Source organism: Anas platyrhynchos, chromosome 1 (assembly GCF_047663525.1).
Source record: "Anas platyrhynchos isolate ZD024472 breed Pekin duck chromosome 1, IASCAAS_PekinDuck_T2T, whole genome shotgun sequence".
NCBI classification, from domain to species: domain Eukaryota; kingdom Metazoa; phylum Chordata; class Aves; order Anseriformes; family Anatidae; genus Anas; species Anas platyrhynchos.
The window spans coordinates 129,304,822-129,323,556 of record NC_092587.1 but is presented as its reverse complement, the minus strand read 5'-3'; the positions used below and the strand labels follow the sequence as shown (position 1 = coordinate 129,323,556).

Sequence of the window (18,735 nt, the reverse complement as noted above, 5' to 3'; positions counted from 1 at the left end):
CTTTACCTGCTGTTTAATTACTTGATGAAACCATAGGTTCTATAATTTTATATTAGAATATACAAATATAAAAAAGGGCCAAAAGAACAGTTTTAGCAATACCATAATATAGTAGGTAAGTAAGTACTTATGTTTTTATTTCACACAGAATATCACACAACTCCAACATTACCCTTCTCCAGTCATGCAAAAATAATTTCTGTAGATCTGGATGATCCAATCAAATCACTCATATGATAGAAAGGGGTGCTTTTTACTTTTATCTATTAAAAATGACCTTGGTGCAGGTTAATAGGTAAAACAAACAAGCTGTTGTTCAAAAAGCAGAACACAAAGAACAGGAATGTGTCAATGCCTGTTGCACTCAACCTTTAACTATTTATGCAATGTAGAAGATTATTAGAAAGGCAGGCTCAGAGCAAGTCCCCTCTCCTGTCAGTATCAAGTCTGGTGTTCTGAGCCCTGCTCAGTGAAATGAAGTCAAAATTACTCCTGGAGAGGGGAACCAAAGGAAAGATCCTTGGTGAAGAGGTGAATCAAAACTGGTGCATTTTGGAGAAAGGTCTGGGACAAACATAAGAAAGATTGAGACAGCAGTAGCTTTGTGAATTTAGTCCTTTCTTTCCTTAATTTATTAACAAGTGATTAAAACCAAAGCATTTTATTTTGGAGTTTAATAGAACGTCATTAGATGTGAGAGAATTTTTTACACTGTCTGCTTTGGCAAGAATCTGAATTAGTTTGTTTTCACCTGAACTAAACCTGTCTTGTAATCATTTGCTTCACCTGCAGACCAATTATTGACAAATCCTAACTGCAGAGTAATATAATAAATACCTTAGCTTCTCAGCCAGAATGGCCACTGCTTCCTGCTCAAGGAAACTGGAATAGCTCTTCCTTCCTTGGGACAGCAAAACCTTTAAAAGAAGGTACCTCTTAAGTTTAAAAGTTTATTTTGTGGGACAGCACAGGAGAACTTTGCTAGGTTAGTATGTTGGCTAATAAAACATTTTTCTGTCTAGAATAAGAAGACTCAATAAAGGTATTGCTCTGTTCTAATGGGATGTTATGGTATCACAACATCAATGTTTTTTTCTACCATCAGAGAACTAAGATATATTCTTTGTTCTTCACAGCTGTAGAGCCAAAGAGAGGTATATCCATCTGAGTAGTTCTTCATACAGTTTCATTTTAGATTACCTTATGTTTTACACAACATGCTTCCCATTCTGCTCTGTCTTTTGGAACCAAATTTCTCTATAAGTAAGATGGGGATCCAGTTGCTTAAACAGGGCAGTCTAGCATCATTTTGGTTACTCTAGGATATCTGAGGTATCCTCATAAAGTTGGCAGATGTACTGCAGGGCTTATAGGCGGCCTGTGCCCTTCTTTAATAGGAACTGAGTCTGTAATGCTTGCATGATGCTAGTCTGAAGTGTGATGTGTGCCAGCTTTTCTGAGCCTCTCACTAAACAAGAGGCACAGGGTGTTTGCTCAGAGAAGAAAAGAGGCAATGTATCTATGGTCTGTGACATCCTGTGAGAAGCTACAAAAAATCTCTGTATTGTAGATAAAGACTGCAGTATCACTTACAAGTTTTGGGAATGACTCATATTAATATCTGTATAATACCCACACTGGAATCGCTCTATTATTACTAAACAAATGTGCCTAGGACTCTCCTCTGGTCCTTAGGCCAGATGGGATGTGAAAATTCCTGTTCAAGCTACTGAAGCCTTTCATCTGCTACCAAAAGGTGCAACAGTTTGCAAAATATGCAAACTGTTCACTGACAGTGTGTGCAGGTATGTGCTATCTCCCCAGATGTGCCTATGAATGATTTGGCAGACTGCTGGCTGGAACAGTACAAAACTATTCCAAGGACCGTTCTAATAACTGACATGACTTACTTTAGCTCTCCAGAAATATTCCTTGCAATTGTATTGCTTTATGATGTAGATGTAGCCTTGAACTTCACCAGCCCATTTCTATGTTCAAGTTAATTAGAAAGTAATTCAGAAGGAAAGGGATCTCTGAAGTCCACATGGTCCAACGCCCCCTGCTCAGAGTCACCTCCAACATTGGAGCAGTGTGCTTTGGATCTTCTTCATCCAACTTCTGAAAATCTCTGAGGGTGGAGATTTCACAGTCTGTCTGGGTAACCTGTTCTAGGAATTGACAGCTCACCATGAACATTTTTGTTCTTGCATCCAAATAGATATGTGCCACTTCTGACTGTTATTCATTGTACTGATCCTTTGGGATGTCCCTCTTTAGGCAACTTATTCTTGCAAATTATTGATGGATTTTCAGTGTGCAGTCACAGGTATGATTTACTGCAGATTCATGTTATCCTTCATTAAATGATACAGATGATACAGAGGAATGGGCTGTGTGTTCATTCTCAGCCCTGCTCAGCAACAAGGTGAGACCCAACAGGCATAGCCACCACTGATGGGGAATAGCACAGTAATGAAGCAAAGCAAAGAGCTGGGGACTCCCCCAAACCCTTCTGCTTCCTTCCTGTGTTATAAAGCATGTGTGTGTGTATATATATATATATATATATATATATATATATATATATATATATATATATATAAAACTTATAGCACTTTGCATTACATACCTTTGGCATTTTTTCATGGCTTCTCACGCACAGGGAAAGACATTTGCTAAGGTCTGGGAGAAAGCAGTCAGTCTGAAACAAATAACCTGACAAAGTAATGAAGCAGAGTGGATGTGGGTCTCCTTTCTTCATGCTACAGCCGTGCCAAGGAGAGCAGCCTCTGTACCTATCATTTTGTGTTCAGCTGACAAGTTGTGGCAGGTTATTCCAGCAAGCCTTGAATTCTGTTTTTCATTTTTTCTTTTTTTTTTCTTTTTTTTTTTTTTCTTTTCTCCCTATTCTCACTTTTAATTGTGTGTGCTTTAATGTCATCTAGCTACCAAATCAGGAGCCGAATACCTCACAGAGGGTGTCTTCCATTACTCTTGGTGAAAACATGCTATTTCTAGTTGTTATTTTCTTAACAAATGTTAGCGTGGTTTCAGTTATTATTTCCTTTAGAGGAAGTAGTTTCATACACATCAGGCTGTGTAATAAACTGGAATGCGTTGTTTTGAGCAAGCATGGACAGAGGATTTTAATCACTTATCCATTTAATTATGTTGGAAAACAGACTAACAAAGGAAATCTCAGCCCAGCCTTGTCACTTCAGCTCCTCTTATTCCTTCCACTTCATACTTGCCTTCCATCCCTGAGTTAGCAGCCCCACCAAGGCTCCATGAGCGGCAGGGGTAGGCCATGTTGAAGTGTTGGGTAAAGGGTCGTGTCTGCTGGATGTTGGCAGGGCCCAGGCTTGGGCTGGTGCTGATTTTATGGCTCCTGGTGGTGGCAGAGGGACCCTGAGGTGGCTGTGCCTGCTGGTGCTGCACCAGCCCCATGGCCCTGGGCAGAGACTGTAGTACCTGCAATGCCATTAGACCTGGTGTGGCTTGGAGTACTGCTTGCTATCTGTCTGCTGTCTTCTTTGATGTTCTCCATCCTCTGCCCTGGGTCACCTCACAAGCACACATAGTGCTGAGTCTCTTCCAAAGAAACAGCTGCATCCAGGAAAACAAAAAGGAATCAAAAGAAAAATTCCTACACAAAAAAACATGTGTTTGTGAAGTGCCCGCTTTCCTTGGCTGTCTTCATGATACATCACGCTTTCATTCCTGAAGTTTATCAGTTTATCTTTTAACATAAGCAGTGGTTTTTTTTTTGTTTTGTTTTGTTTTTCTTTTTTAATATGATTTAAAATATCTCTATGGAAATGATTTAAGTGATTTTTTTATCTATAGAGAAGGTTGAAGACTAGCTTTGTTGTTTACTTTTTTTTTTTTTTTCACTATGCAGCAAAGCTTTATGTTACAAGATTAAATCATAGCGGAGATTATGATACCTCATTGCATTAGCCTTCATTATTCAGATTAAATAAAATACGTGACTAGGGATTGCTTTGTTTTCCACAAATTGATTTTCATTTATGTTGTGTACCCTCCAAATTGTCATATTTCAATACTTTGCTATTTAGATACAGTGAATAGTGTGATACTTCCTATGGGAGAATGAAGACGGAGGTGGGAAAGTAACAGTCATTTCAGAATATTTTGAGTTATTCAATGAAGTTATAATCACAGAGAAAACAAAATATAAGTTCTTTCCCATAATATTGTTTAATCCTCAAAATTTTATGGAATTCTGGGACAATCATGACGAATTAAGATATGAATATTATAATTTTATTATTGCTGTCATGGTACCATATCACAGACAAAGCAAAACATGGTTTTCAATGAAGAGGCACATGATCAGTTTAATATATGTGTTTTAAAACCTGTCAAAATGTCATAATTTCTTTTAAGTCACTAACGGTTTTTTTTCATAGCTTTCAGAATCATTATTGTAACTATAAATGTTTCTGAATAGATAGCATAGCAATTCCAAAAAGATACAATACAAGTGGAAAAGATTTAGAGAAGAGACAGAGATCTGTTCAAAATAAAGGAATGTCTTCCACCTAAAGAATGCCTTAGAAAACAAGGTCTTCCCAGCAAGCAAAATAGAAAACTGTTATATGATTTTCAGTGCCAAACATAGGAGCCCTCAAAACAGGGTAGGAGGAGCATTGTTCAAAATAAATCAGATGAGGTGTCTCTTTAGGCAACAGATAGTTATCCTGCAGAACAACTTGTCAAGGGATACTACCATTTTGAACAGTTTGCTTGTATCCAAAGGAAAATGATGATTAATAAATGAATAGCTATCATACACAACTGAAGAAATGCCTGGTCTGAATGAAGTTGGAGGCTGGTGGATTAGGAGAAATTATGATATGTTCTTGACCAGTTCCTACTCTCCTATAGGCACTTGTTACAACTACTGTAGAAGACGTTATATACAGTTAGGTAAGTCTTGGGTCTGTTCAGTACAGGCATTCTTCCCAGTTCTGGCTCTTGTGAATTGTTCATCCTCTATCTTCTCAGATGTCCTTGTATGGCAGTATGAATCAACGGGGCTACTTTGGACATGGTATCTCAAAATTATTGAATACATGGTTCCATTGTTTTCTGAGCATGATTGAAAATGACTGACTGTATTTTACCCCTGACTAAATTTTGTCTCACATGACTTTTGCCTCTGCTACTGATACATTTCTGAGACCTGAAATGAACTTTTGGGATGCTTTCTCCATGACAATGAAAGGAGCTTTATATTCAGGGCAGTGTTATGGTCAGAGGAAAGCTGTCCTGACATTATTTTTCCATAATTTCCTCTCCTCGTTGTTTTTAAAAATATTTTCTCCCAGCTCTCCCCTTATTCAGGCTCCTTGAGGTGGCTAAAGGTCTTTTAAATTATGTGTGAGAAGTCACCCCTCTTTATCCCATTCCACCCTGGTGTGTATTCCTTGACTTTATGAGGCTCTTCCCAGCTGCCTTGCAATACATTGCATACACTGTCACTGTATGCCTATGTGTTTGGTGTGAGATGAGTCAAAGATGCTGGGCAGTGCTGCCACTAACTATTGTATAGGCTTTAGATGGTATGAGTGATAAATGATAAGCCTTCTTTTTTCAGTGACCCCTAACACACCCAGGAGAGCAACAGGTCTAATATGAGCTCTATAAATGGCGGTGATTTTTCCACCTGTGGTCTGTGTATCCCTAGAGGTAAATGAAAAATTGCAGAAGAAGGTGTAAATTCACAGCAGGGGAAATAATGTCACTTTTAGAAAAAAAAAAAAAAAAGTATAGGGCTACACAGCTTCCAGACAGGTTGAAAATCTTTGAAATGGTCTGTCTGGAAGAGAGTTCCTCCAGCCCTGCCAAGCAGGCATTCTTCTAGGATTCTTTCACAGCAGTCCATCACCCTGTCGTAACTTCTGAACACTGCTTTGGGAGGAAATGTGAAAAGGACCAGAAAATACTGAAGGAAATGAGTGTAGAGTAAAGAATTAGTGGAAGTGGAGATCTTTGTTAAAAATGGAAATGTACATCTTGTTGATCTATACTCCTTCAGGATATCTTTAACGATGTCTGGTTATTCAAAATTCAGTTGAGTAGAATTTGGAATAAAATGTGTTTTATATTCATTATCATGACATCTCTCCTCCCCTCTCTGCTTCCCCTTTGAGGCTGTATGCACTTTGTTTAATAATAGAAATTCTGATAGGTTTTCTAGGAGAACAAAGCCACGGAGAGCACAGTTCATTCATAGCTATAACTGCTCTCTACGTGCAGTGCTTTTTATTAATTCTTTGAAGCAGCAATCAATTATTGAGTCCTCAGATGTCTTTCCTCCTTGTTGAAGGGCCACTGGAAGGAAGTATATTAAGCATCCCCTCTAACAATAAAGATATCTCAGCCACTCTGTCAGAAGGTTTCTGTATCCAATTATTTGCAACCTTCTTGAAGATATGGTTCTGTGGAGTAAACGGAAAATATACTTCAGTCTTTCTCTGCACTGATAGTAATTTAATAAAAATCAAAAGCTATTGATTTTTTTTTTTTTTGTTAACTGTACTAAAAGGCCACTGTAATCTTGGCTTCACTTTGCAGTTGGCAGAGCATTCACCAAAATGTAGATTTTTTTACTTTTCCCAGGGCACCATTTATTAAATGCTGTCTTAATGTGTACAGATGATTAGTTCAGCTGAAGTGAGGGAAGATTTATAATACCTTCTTTTTATTTAACTTCTCTTGGTCAATTCAGATATTAGCAGCATTTTCAGAGATTCATCTCCTGTACAATTTTGTTTCTTCCATTTCTCAAGCCAAATACTTCCCTGAGCTTCCTGAGCCAAGACTTTGTGGGCATTACTACTTTTGACAGATTTAGCAAACAGGATGCTATTTTCTATCTGTTACTGCACTAACCACTCTGTGATGGTAACACCTGTTCTATGAATGGATCCTAAGAATGTCACTTAGGCTGCATTTTAAAACTCAACTTTCATAAGGGGTTAAATCAGTAAAGGTGGACGCATGTTAACTGCTTTTATCTGTCTGAAAGTGTGGATCTACTACAAACTACCTGTTTAGAGATATGCCTGCTTGAATATCATTTGTATCATCCATTCCCTTTGGACATTCCTATTTGTCTACATGAGTCTGAACAATTCTTTAAATTAGTGATGAATTTCAGTTTATGAAAAACAGGTTATAGGCATTCATTCAGTTTTAGGTACACTTTCCTCTATTTTGTTCTGATGGTGAATCACCAGAATTTGAAATCCATTTGTAGAGTATAATTAATGCTGATACAGTCCAAAGATCTAACTACTAACTTATATGCAGAGGCATATCTTCTCATGTAATTCCTTCAAAGATTTTGTGTTGTTAGTCAGGATCAGAGAGTCTGTCTCTTTTTCCACCCGAGGCATATTTTTTAAAGCTAAAATTAGAGAGGAAGTCAGCTTGCAGATTAAGATATCTAACCTTAAATGTTCACACATGGGTGATCTGGGTGTTTAGACTCCCATTATAGTCAATGAAAGTTTATCTGCTACCGTCAATGAAGAACAAACCAGTAACTGTTTACTTCAGAGTGGGTTAAATTCTCCTCCAGGCTCCACTGACCAGATCTGCATGACTATAATGGGAGCCTAGACACCTAACTGTCTTGTAAATATATACAGTGTGATTCTGTTTGGTATGTGGCAACATTTTACACATCTGTCACATCCACATGGAGCTGGCAGATAACACAGGACGTGTATCATTTTGTAAATGCAGTAGGAGAACAGATGGATGTCCCAGGGTACCATAAATAGCAACAGCTATGTATGGTTAGGCTGATAAGTTATACCTACATTGCAACTCTTTAAATTTAACATTTTGTAGGCTGAGGTTGAATCCAAGCCCTGCTTACATTGGAGGAAAAGAAGTTTTCAATGGGTATATGGTTAAGTTGCATAAATACATCTGTGCACTGGTATGTGAGATTGATGTCTTATCCAAAGGACATCCTTCTTGGTTTTCACCTGTAGAAGATGCAGGTGTGCCAGCTCCATGAAAGTGTCTTGTGTGACTTCAAACTTCTTAAATGTTGTGACAGTGCTCATGCTCAATTGAATTAACTCCTAGATTGAGACTAATTTCATTGGGGGGAAAAAAAATCACGTCAGAAAAAGACCTTGCTTGTGTACTTTGAGAATCACTAATCTGTGCATTTTTCCTGGCAATGATCTAAGGTTTTCTGAACCATCACTGTAGCACTAGGAACATTTGTTACCAAAGCAACACAGTAATAATCTGATACAGTTTGCCGGTCCTTGGCAGATGGATTTTGGCTGTGCAGCTCTAGTGGCAGAGGTGGAGACATTTGGAGTAAACCCTTGGCCTCCAAATTCCCATCAATTTCAGTAGGGCCAGAATTTCACCTTTTTCTCCAGGAGAAGTGGATGACTTTTTGGTGTTTGTGTCTAAGTGAGATCCTGTCTGGGGGTGTGGTAAAGTAATACAGGTATGATAAAACTACAAGAGCAATAGTAATGCTAGACCCCACTTCATGATTAAGAGGATAACAGCCCTACTGTAAATGAAGAAGAAAGAAAGATGCCGAGAGTATGTAGCTGTATTTCTCAATACATAATGTTAAAACTGGGAGTAGTGACAAGTCTTAGCATTGCTCTGCACAACTCCTGCAGAGACAGGCTATGTAGTCGCTTTTACTGTTCAGAAAGTGAAGAAATAGCTCTAGTTATAATAGCTGATTCACAGTTGACATTTCTATCTGTCTTCTTGCACATGTGTAAGGAAGTGTATATACTTACTTGTTGGGGAACTGCATTGTTCACTGAGGCAGAAAGTCTCTCAACTGTAACTAAAAATGTGCCAGTAAATCCTACACAGTAGCTATAAAATTATTTTGTGTTGATACTGAAGCCAGCAGCAAATGGCAAAGGTCACCTATACAGTGTTGTGTGAGAGGTCTGAAGCCAGACCTTCCAAACTGGGAGTAACTCAGTGCAGCCAGTGCCCTCACAGGGCTGTCTGACACATCCCACCTTTCAACTGTCCAGGGAGTTTCAAGCAAAGGGGGAGGCACATTAGCAAGATTGATGCAAGGTACTCGGTTCATCTGAAGGGCAATGCTCTCCTGAGCAGCAACACTCATAGTTTTGGTACATCTAAATACACAAACATCAGAGAAATCACTTGATTACATCAGCCTTGTGATCAGACCAACTGCATGTTGATGATATTTTTTTGTGTAAATCCTGGCCAGTTGATGATAGGACCATACAGTCCTCCAAATGTGAATGACTTGCACTAGGCTAATAATGTATGAGTACAGATGATGAACTTCCTGACCATACACTAGGAGGTGGTACAGGTGCTTAAGGAGTGGGACATGAAGTCATCCTGTTGTAGTCAGGAAGCAGCTACATGGAAGCTGCTCCACTATCTTGCTGTCCAGCTCTGGCATAGCAGTTTTGGTACAAAAAACTTATTGTGACAATCACTGTGATGAGTTATGCAGACTTCTGTATGTGTGGTCAGTCTTGGACTGGCACCACCAATGAAGCCCTTCATATATACTTCAGTCTAGAAGGGGGGATATGCCCAGTAACATATAGGCATTAAAAATCCCATTCGGTGTTCTCTGAAAGAAGCCAAGATTGTTTTAATCATAAAGAGTACCTTCCTGTCTGCGTTTGGGACATCAGTGATCCTGCTATGCAATTTATACATGCAGACACTGGACACATTTACCACATATATTATGTCTGTGCATTTCAGAAGCTGGGCATTTTCCTTCAGAAACTTATGAGCACCCTTTTTTAGCCACATTATTCATGTCAGTGGAGCAAAGGCATACATTTCTATCAGGATGTACATATCCTATGCTGACTGCATCCCCAATGAAAAAAAAATAAAAATCAGGTACAGCTCAGTTTCAGGCAGGTATCCATTAATAAACCCCACAACTTCACCTATGTCTGCTGGCTATTTACTTCATTGAGGCAGGGAATAATTTTTATTAATGGTGGCATATAAACCAGTTTTCTAGGAATACTTTGGATTCACCATATAACATCACTGTCCCTAGATAACTAATACAAAGCAATGGTATATATTTTTTTTTTCTTCTTACTGTGGGAGAAGCTGTTAGACCCATCACATCGATATTGTGACATTTTTTCCATCAGCCTCTAACTGTGAAAATAGGACCTTTCCAATTACTGTTCAAATTCACTGCCTTCCTCTACTTTAACCTAATTTTCTTACTACTCTGATTTTTTTTTTTATTTTTATTTTTTGTAGTGCAATGTATTTTTCTAGCACATTCTCAGCTAAGAGAGAGTACTTGTGGCTTACCCTGGCCTTCTTTCTTGTTCAGTGTTTTTCTCCATGATTTGACTTTGAATGTAGCCAGTAATAAGTCAGCAGCACCTTGCTTCAGTCCATTCTAGTGATTTCATTGTGTACACCTATTATGTAGCCAAAGGACTTTAAAATAAAAATAATAAAAGTTATGATATTATTCAGACTTCTTTCAAGTTGTAAATAGTAGCTTGATCTGCATCTAGGATAGATTGCTACTGCAGTACTTCTGACTCAAAAGTAAATGTTGTGGCTTGATAACCAGTCACCAAAAGCAAGTCGTAATGCTTTAGAGAACATAATAAAAATGTTTGCTTTGTCTAGAGGATATCTTTTTTATTTATATATATATATTCTCTGGTGAACATTGTTTTTCCACTGTTAATGAAACAATTTTTGCTACTTTCACACCTTTCTACTCATTCTGAGTAGGCAGCAGTATTAGACACTTCTGATGAGATTCAGCTCACCTGAATTTAGACCTCAGAAATGTAGTTATCTAAATCAAAGGTAGCCCTCCACAGCTCCCATCAAAGTCTGTGGTGAGAAATAGGCATTTCTGGGGCATGACTCACCTGACTTATTTTAGACTTTTCCTTTGGGATGAGGTGAATCACACTGAAGTGGCTCTTTCTCTGTGTTGATTACAAAAGACGCTTAAGGTGACTGACTCAGTCAAATCTCATCTTCCCTGTCCACATTGAGCTTCATGGCTGATTGGCATGGTTGCAATTCAGCATTAACTTGACAACTGAACTTGGCATTTGACTGCCAGTGTCCGAAATTGAAGACTGGAGGAAAGTTCTGATTTTGTTTTTGTTTCTAAATTCACTGAGAAGACAATTAGCTCCAATGTGGGTAATTATATTTTTAAACATAAATTATATGCTCTTGTAGATTCATTAGGCTGCTATATGTCCCACAGGAATCACAGGGAAGTACGAATGTTCATTACCTTTGATGATGAAGTCAACATTTGTGTGTCTAAATGTTAGAATTGTAAATGCACTAAATACTGTCCCTTGAAAAGGATAGGAGAAGCTTTTTCAAATGCAATGAAACAAAACAACATACAACAAATTATTTTGAGGCTGCTTGGTAGGGATGATAGGAAAAAGTATATTTCCTTTCAGGAACAGTTCCAAAGTGTGCTGGTTTGCATGTAGGAAGACATTAGTGGAAAGTTTTTGATAGTCAAAGTTCTGATTTTTTTTTTTCCCCAGTGAAATTTAGTGGCTGTTTGAGCTTCAAGAAAGTATGTGGACAGAAAATGCCTGTAGTTTAGTGCTGCTGCTTATAAGTAGCAAAATATGCAAGAGTGAATTATATTTTCTTTAGTATGGGCAACTTTAGTAACCTTTTACCTGCCTGAGCTGAAAGAAAACATATAATATGCATTTATGTGGAGTGAAATGTGTGTACGCAATTATGGAGTCTGTCTTTCTTTCTTCCCGTCCCCCCCCCCCCCTTTTTTTTTTTTTTTAAGGATGAATCATAAATGGAGGGAGCATCTCCCAAATCATATGTGATTACCATTAGTTCAGAGATTATTGTGATATTGTGACGGTCTCCTTGAAAGACAAAGAACATAACCCAGAACTTTACAGTCCAGAGGATATATCGGTGCTCAGTATATTCCATAAATATTTCTCAAAATGCATGAGGAATTTTTGAGCAGAGCAGTAACAAATCTGAAGGGTTTATTATGCAATCCTCCAGCCTTAGGCACTGACATACTGGCCAATTTACTTAGAAAAGCATTTCTACACATAGACAGGTTATAGATGTGACAAATTCATTTGGAAAAGGATTTGCATCGGTTAAACTACCTGCAGTTGTCCCATACAGACATAAGTCTTTTCTGTTGTTGCCATATTCAGTCTTTATGCCATTCTATGAAACAGCGACACTTCATATGAACCTAAGTCTGCCTTCAACTGGTCAAGTACACTTCTTGTGGATATTTCCACTGTGTAAATTGAGATACCAAAGACTCATCTCTTCAAGACTATTGCTCTCCTGCCTCCACATTGTTTCTCCTGCCTCCACTTGCCTCTCCACCCAGGTTTTCACAGATTTCTATGAAGAGAAGACAGACAAAACCATTACAGATACTCATAGCTTTGATTTCTCTCTCTTCCTATTCCTCCTCCTTCTTTCCTTCTGTCACAAATATGAACTTCTCATTTGGGTTTCTTCATTCAGCTTCCATGTTATCTTCCAGTGCCTTTGGTTGCCTTTCTTGCAGTCTGTTTGTTTAGTGTATTTCCCCATTTTCTACACTTAAAAAGCCCACCCATGGTACTTCTATCTTTCTAACTCCTGCCCAGACCTTCCTTTCTTTCCATTCCTAAACTCATTTGTATTCTATAGTCTCCTCCGACTTCATCACATCTCTAATCCATCCTCCATCCCTGACATATCTCTAAAACTTCTCTCACTAAAGCTCTGATGACTGCAGCTGAATCTCAGATCCAGATCAGTAGGCTTATCTTTTTCAAATTATCAGGCACCTGCAGTACATTTAACCAAGTTTTTATTACTGAATTCCTGCCCTTCGTCAGGAACTTTGTTCTCTGTGGCTTTCTCTCCTGGCTCTAATATATGTATATGTATATATATATATGTATATGTGTGTGTATATATATATATGTATATGTGTGTATATATATATATATATATATTTTTTTTTTTCAGATTTTTGAGGGGGCGAGAGAATTCCTTTAACTCCCTTTAGGTTTTGGGTAGATGTTTTATGTCTCTATCTTTGTACATTGTCTTTGAGTAATTTTGTCAGAAAACAAACTCAGCCCCAGTCTCTAAGAAGACATAAACAGAGAAGCAGATTTTTCTGTTCTCCAAATAAAATCTTGCTTTCTCTCTTTGGTGCTCCTTTCCAAATGCTTAATGATCCACTCTACTTGTCTGTGACTAAAGGCAAATTCATTTTCTCTGGGCCACTTGGCAGTTTTGTATCCTGTTTGCTCAGTCCTTGGTGACTGGGGTCATGGCCCATGACTAGAGGGTTGAAGCAGTGTGGCAATTCAAGTAGCAAATAACCACAGAGTTGAACTAGATGGAAATGAGACAGCATTGGAATGAATGTCATGTTATCAGAGAGAACATTTACATGAAGAATATTTATTGGTATTAAAAAACAAATGTTTTGACTAAGTTGTTTGGCACTTCCCTGCTGCAAAGTCTGAATTCAGTGCTATGTAAGAGCCTCTGTTTTTTGGTATAGAAGAGGGTCTTGGTTCTGTTCCTTGCTACCCTGGTACATCTCTAATGCCTAGAGCTGGCTGTTCATCTAGCTGAGTCAATATTTTTAACACTTAAAAAGAACAACAACAAACAAACAAACAACAATAAAAACAAGCTTAAAGAAAATAGATTTAGGTGATATGTTATGAAGATAAATTATACAAATATAGACCAAAAACCAGGAAAACATGCATACTAGGTGATAAAGATAATTTGGAAACCAAGCCATTGATAATCAAATTTTTTGTTTGTTTGTTTTGTTTTGTTTGTTTGCTAATCTCCTGGAGGATGATATAGTCTCTAGTTGTAAAATAGAGATACATTCTAGGGATTTTGAATCAAGATGATGCAAGATAGAATCGATTGATATTTGATAATCACAGTAACTAATTGATATTGAAGTGGCAATTACTCCCTTCCTAGTTTAATGTTATCAATGAATTTGAAAATGGCATACTAATAAATAGAGAGGGCTTGTAAAGGAGGTTTGTTGGTCAAACTGTGCTTCTATCGATTTGTTTTTCACTACAAGATCAGTAAATTCAAAACATTCGCATGTGATCAAGCAAGTAATTGTGAGGCAATAAAACAACATACGTGCTTGCAATGATCATGCTAGGTAAAACCAGGTGTTATCAGTCTCAATTGTTCCTTTTTTTCCCAATAACTTGATAGTCTAGGAAAACTTTTACAGTGGAGCCACCGTGTTTTCTTCGCAAGTTAGAAATTGGCATATTTATGTCCATATTCACCCATGCAGGAAAGTACAGGAAGAAGAACAGCATTATTTCATTGTACTCTAAGTCTCTATTATTCACCATCTAAGAACAGCTTCTCTGTAATGTCTCCTCTGTAGAAAAATGACACATTTATCTTCGTTGCCAACCTTTGATTTCCAATGTATGTTGAAAATACTTGATGGGTGAAGGAATGCTGGCTAGTTTTATGTCAAGAAAAAAAGCCTCTATTATTTTACATTTAGTGAAGTACGTTTTTTTTTTTTTTTTTAAAGTGGTCTGTTGGTTTCTTAAGTCTTGTTATGTAACATAGGGGAACACTTTGTCACTGAAATTTGCGTAACTGCTTAGCTTTTGTGTTCAAAGGGATAGATTCCCTTACATCTGGGACATTTTTAACTGGATAACGTAACTCAGCATAGTAACTAATAAAGACAAACTTACATGTTGGTGGTTTAAAATTAAAATGTTTATTCATTAGAAATGCAATAAGCTTATTTGGTAGTTAGTCCTTCATCTGAATATTAAATACTGAGTAGAAGAGAAACTAGCACTTATGCTTAATTGCATGTTTGAAACCAATTTTAATAATATAAACTACTTTTAATATCAATCAACAGTGCATACTATTCTTATCCTTAGAGCCACTGGATGTCCTTGTTTCTCTGATTCAAAAAAACGTGAAAAAAAAAAACCACAACTTTATCTCTAAGAACACAATGACTAAGTTTCTTTATTTTTTTTATTTGTATACAATGATGCATTAATAAATTATATCACCTTTAATTAACTTAACGTCAGAATTCACTGATGAATTAAAAAACAAACAAACAAAAAAAACCAGCAACACACTCAGGTCTTTATATAAAGATTGCTGAGGCAATGCTTTCATGGCTGAAGTTTCAAACAGAGTAAGTTGTGTTGCTTGAAGAAATTATTGCAGATACTTACTTTTGAGGGTCTAGCTTTTGGCTTCCTTCTTACAAAGTCATTGCTTTCTGTGGGCTTCCTGACAGTAACTTTAATCAAGAGCTGGTGAGGAATGAAAGTACTTGGCTGATCTTATGTCTGTGCTTATATGGCTTTCTGCAGTACAGTTTCATCTCTGTAGTAAATATAATCTGTAGCCTAATGCTGTCAAAAAATTAGTTTAATACATATTGATATAAAGATGCAAAATCATGTCAACTCCTACATATTTTTTGCCCAGAGAAGCTGTGGATGCCCCATTCCTGGAAATGTTCAAGGCCAGGCTGGATGGGGCTTTGGGCAACCTGGTCTGGTGGGAGGTGTCCCTGCCCATGGTAGGGGGTTGGAACTGGGTGGGCTTTAAGGTCCTTTCCGACCCAAATCATTCTGTAATTCTGTGACCTGTGGCAAAACATTTAGGTAATGTAGTTCACATTGTCCCCACTAATGTTAACCAAATGTATGCCATCTGAAGATTTGGATGTTAATATTACACGTGTAAAAATTAATTTGCTACAAATAACAATTTTGAGCATCATGTTTCTCTGAAGTTGCTTTACTTTTCAGTGTTTTTATGTTCCACTCAGTTTGTTTGTGAGATTAATGTAACAATATGAAGCTGCAAAGCACAGAGGACATATTCTTTCAGCAGTCTGCTGTTGACTTACACCATCCTTTATCTCTGGGGGTCCTAAATCTAGAACTATTTTCTTGTGACATCAGGCAAAATCATGGTATGATCATCAGACCTAGAGTACTTTTTTAAAAAAAAAAAAAAATCTGGTAGTGATATTTTGAAGAGCTGGTAGCCATAGCAACCAAGTAGGTTTTAAAGGCTGCAAACAGTTCAACCGTCTGTTGAACTGACAAAATGGCAAGCTGCAGACAGCGGCAAAATGAATTGTATGCCTTTTGGGACTGCTACAGGAAAGGATAGACTCTTTGTTTGAGCCACTTTTGAGACTGAATACAGAAATATTTTTCCTTCCAGATGTGGGTATGATATGAAGTGTCTTTAAACAGTAAATAAAAATGAAAATACATGACTGTTGCTGTGAATGGCATTGTAGTCAGTATTGTGAGTCCTGGTTGTGTATTGCTGCAATCTTTGCCACGGATGTGTTAGAGCCGGCAGGGTGCTGTGGGGTGGTTGGAGGCCACCCAGAGGACAGCTTGTTCTCCTACTCTGCAGTAGCACTATAAGCAGGGTGTGTGGGGTTGTGCTGATGAGCTGTCCATGACAGCACACCCTGAGCCCCAGCACAGTCTTGCTAGGATGAGGCAGCTCAGTGGCTGCCACAGGGCCAGGGCAGCGTGGCAGCCTCCAGGCCCTGGGGGACTGGGCATCCAAAACGGTGCTGCTGCTGTGGCTCCTGAAAGGCTCAGTTATGGACATCCAACGCTTCTTGTATTCTTTATCTGTTACCGGAGGAGCTGGGTACAATTTTTGTTTTTCTTCCACTTCCCCTGTAGTATATTCAGATGTGTTATGAGTGCAGGTGGTCATTTAAAAACAAGCTTTTTGGGTGACCATGATCCTGGGATTCTCTGGTCTGCAAATCTCTGTGATTGCTTTTTTTTTTTTTTTTTAATTACTTGAATGTGAGCATTTCAGATAGGGTCATAAGTCTAACTATTTTTTTATTAATTTTATTATTTTCTAATTCTTTTTCATGCCTAATATATATACATTTCTTCACATCTGCTAACTAAAATCCAGTATTTCCACCATTTTTCTCCTTTACCTTATGTAGGATTAACTCCTTTCTAATCCTAGTTCATCAGTGAAGGCTGTCCTGGGAGCACAGAGGAGGGTTTAATTGCTGGGCTGCTGATCCTGCTTAGTTTCCAGAGAAGTAGCCTGTGGTAAATGCAGTGATGCAATCAGAAGATTTTTAATAAAAAAATAAAAATATAAAATCTGTTGGGTTGATTGCTTTCATCCCCATAGGGAATTTCATTCTCTTTCTTTTACTTTATGTCTCACGCTAAAGATCAGATCCTCTTCTTGCCTGCAGAAACAGAATTGGAAGTAGAGATGCAAGGAAATTAATATTATACCTACATTGCCAGTTAATCCTCTTGAGCCGTTTCTCAAGTCCTGAGAAGTCACTCTTGCCCTGTACACATTTTTCCTTGGAGGCAACTTGTTCTCAAGGGTGGGAGGCTGAGTGTCCCACCAGATCTGTGTTCATGCGTGATGGGTAGATGAGACCTGGATGAGCTGAACATGCAACAGTCTAGGTTCCCAGCAGATGTTCGGAGGTCAGCCCTTCTCCAGCAACGGACCCGAGGTCAGGTTGGACAAAACCCAGCATCCTGGCTGGCAATGAAAGTATCATGCTTACCTGTACTTCTAAAGGTGTTTGCTTTTCATGATACATCTATCTAAGATTTTCTAATAGATGTTTTCTATAGTTGGGAAATACCTGAGACAAGACAAAAGCCTTTAACATTTTGGAATAAAGATAAGTCCTGCACTAGAATAACAGAACAGAGACATCTAAGCAAAGAACTGACCAATAAATAGTACTTTTCTATCATTTACTTTCTTGAAAGCAAGAAGGAAAAGCTGGAGAAAAGAAGTAAGGGTGAATGTCTTTCAAAATGAAATGCTGACCTAAGGTGGTAAGCTAGAGAAGGTATCTGTAAGTACTTAAAGTGGAGGAATATGGAGTTCTGTTCCAATTATTTCCTCTTGAGTTCTTAGATTCAACAGTTTATTTAAATAAGAGATTGACATAATCTGTATGTTTATCTTTCCGTGTACACAGCAGTATATTTGGAGGTGCTCAGATAGAAAATGGTGGATAGGTAACTCAGTCTTCTCTTAGAGGAAGAAAGCATTTAAAACATCCCTATAATATTACAGAAATAGCTGCTATTCAAAAAATAGAATTTTCTTTTGTCCCCAGGCCTACCATATATTCATTTAAATGTCTGTATACATATATACACAAATATATAGTTGCAGGTACATTTGTCTCAATTTAGAATCAAGGTCTTACAGACAAGTGACTCTGTCTGTAAAGTCTCAAAAAATTAATGCTAGTGCACACCAGGACCCTTCCTTGTCTCCTCTGTTATGCCTCTGCCTGTGCCTCCCCAGGGGTGCAGCTCCATTCCACCCTCCAGACGTGAGTGTACATTCACAGACTTGGTGCTCAACTGAAAAAGTTATGCTGGAGCATAAACTTGAGACCCACGCTAACATAACACAAGAGGAACAGCAAGTACAATCTATGCAAATACATTCCTGTTGTATTCTCAGCAGTGCTATTCCTTCATTCTTGTCTGCTCGTTTTGCTTCAGCCGTGTCTGCAATTGCTGTATACCAGCTATTTCCCATGCAGCTCGCTCCTTGCAAAATACCCTAGTGTCCTGATTGTAC

At 38.0% G+C, this 18,735-nt stretch overlaps 1 long non-coding RNA gene across 3 annotated transcripts in view; it reads left to right on the top strand.

The window, feature by feature from the left end:
• Positions 1-858: 858 nt before the first annotated feature.
• The window catches only part of LOC119717473 (uncharacterized), a 37,571-nt gene continuing 19,694 nt past the window's right edge, over positions 859-18,735 (top strand). For 2 of the 3 annotated variants that reach the window (XR_011806696.1, XR_005267067.2), the window contains exon 1: positions 861-929. This is a non-coding gene — a long non-coding RNA (uncharacterized lncRNA). Of the gene's footprint in view, positions 986-18,735 lie in introns of all 3 variants that reach the window. The other variant, XR_005267065.2, reaches the window with a different exon arrangement.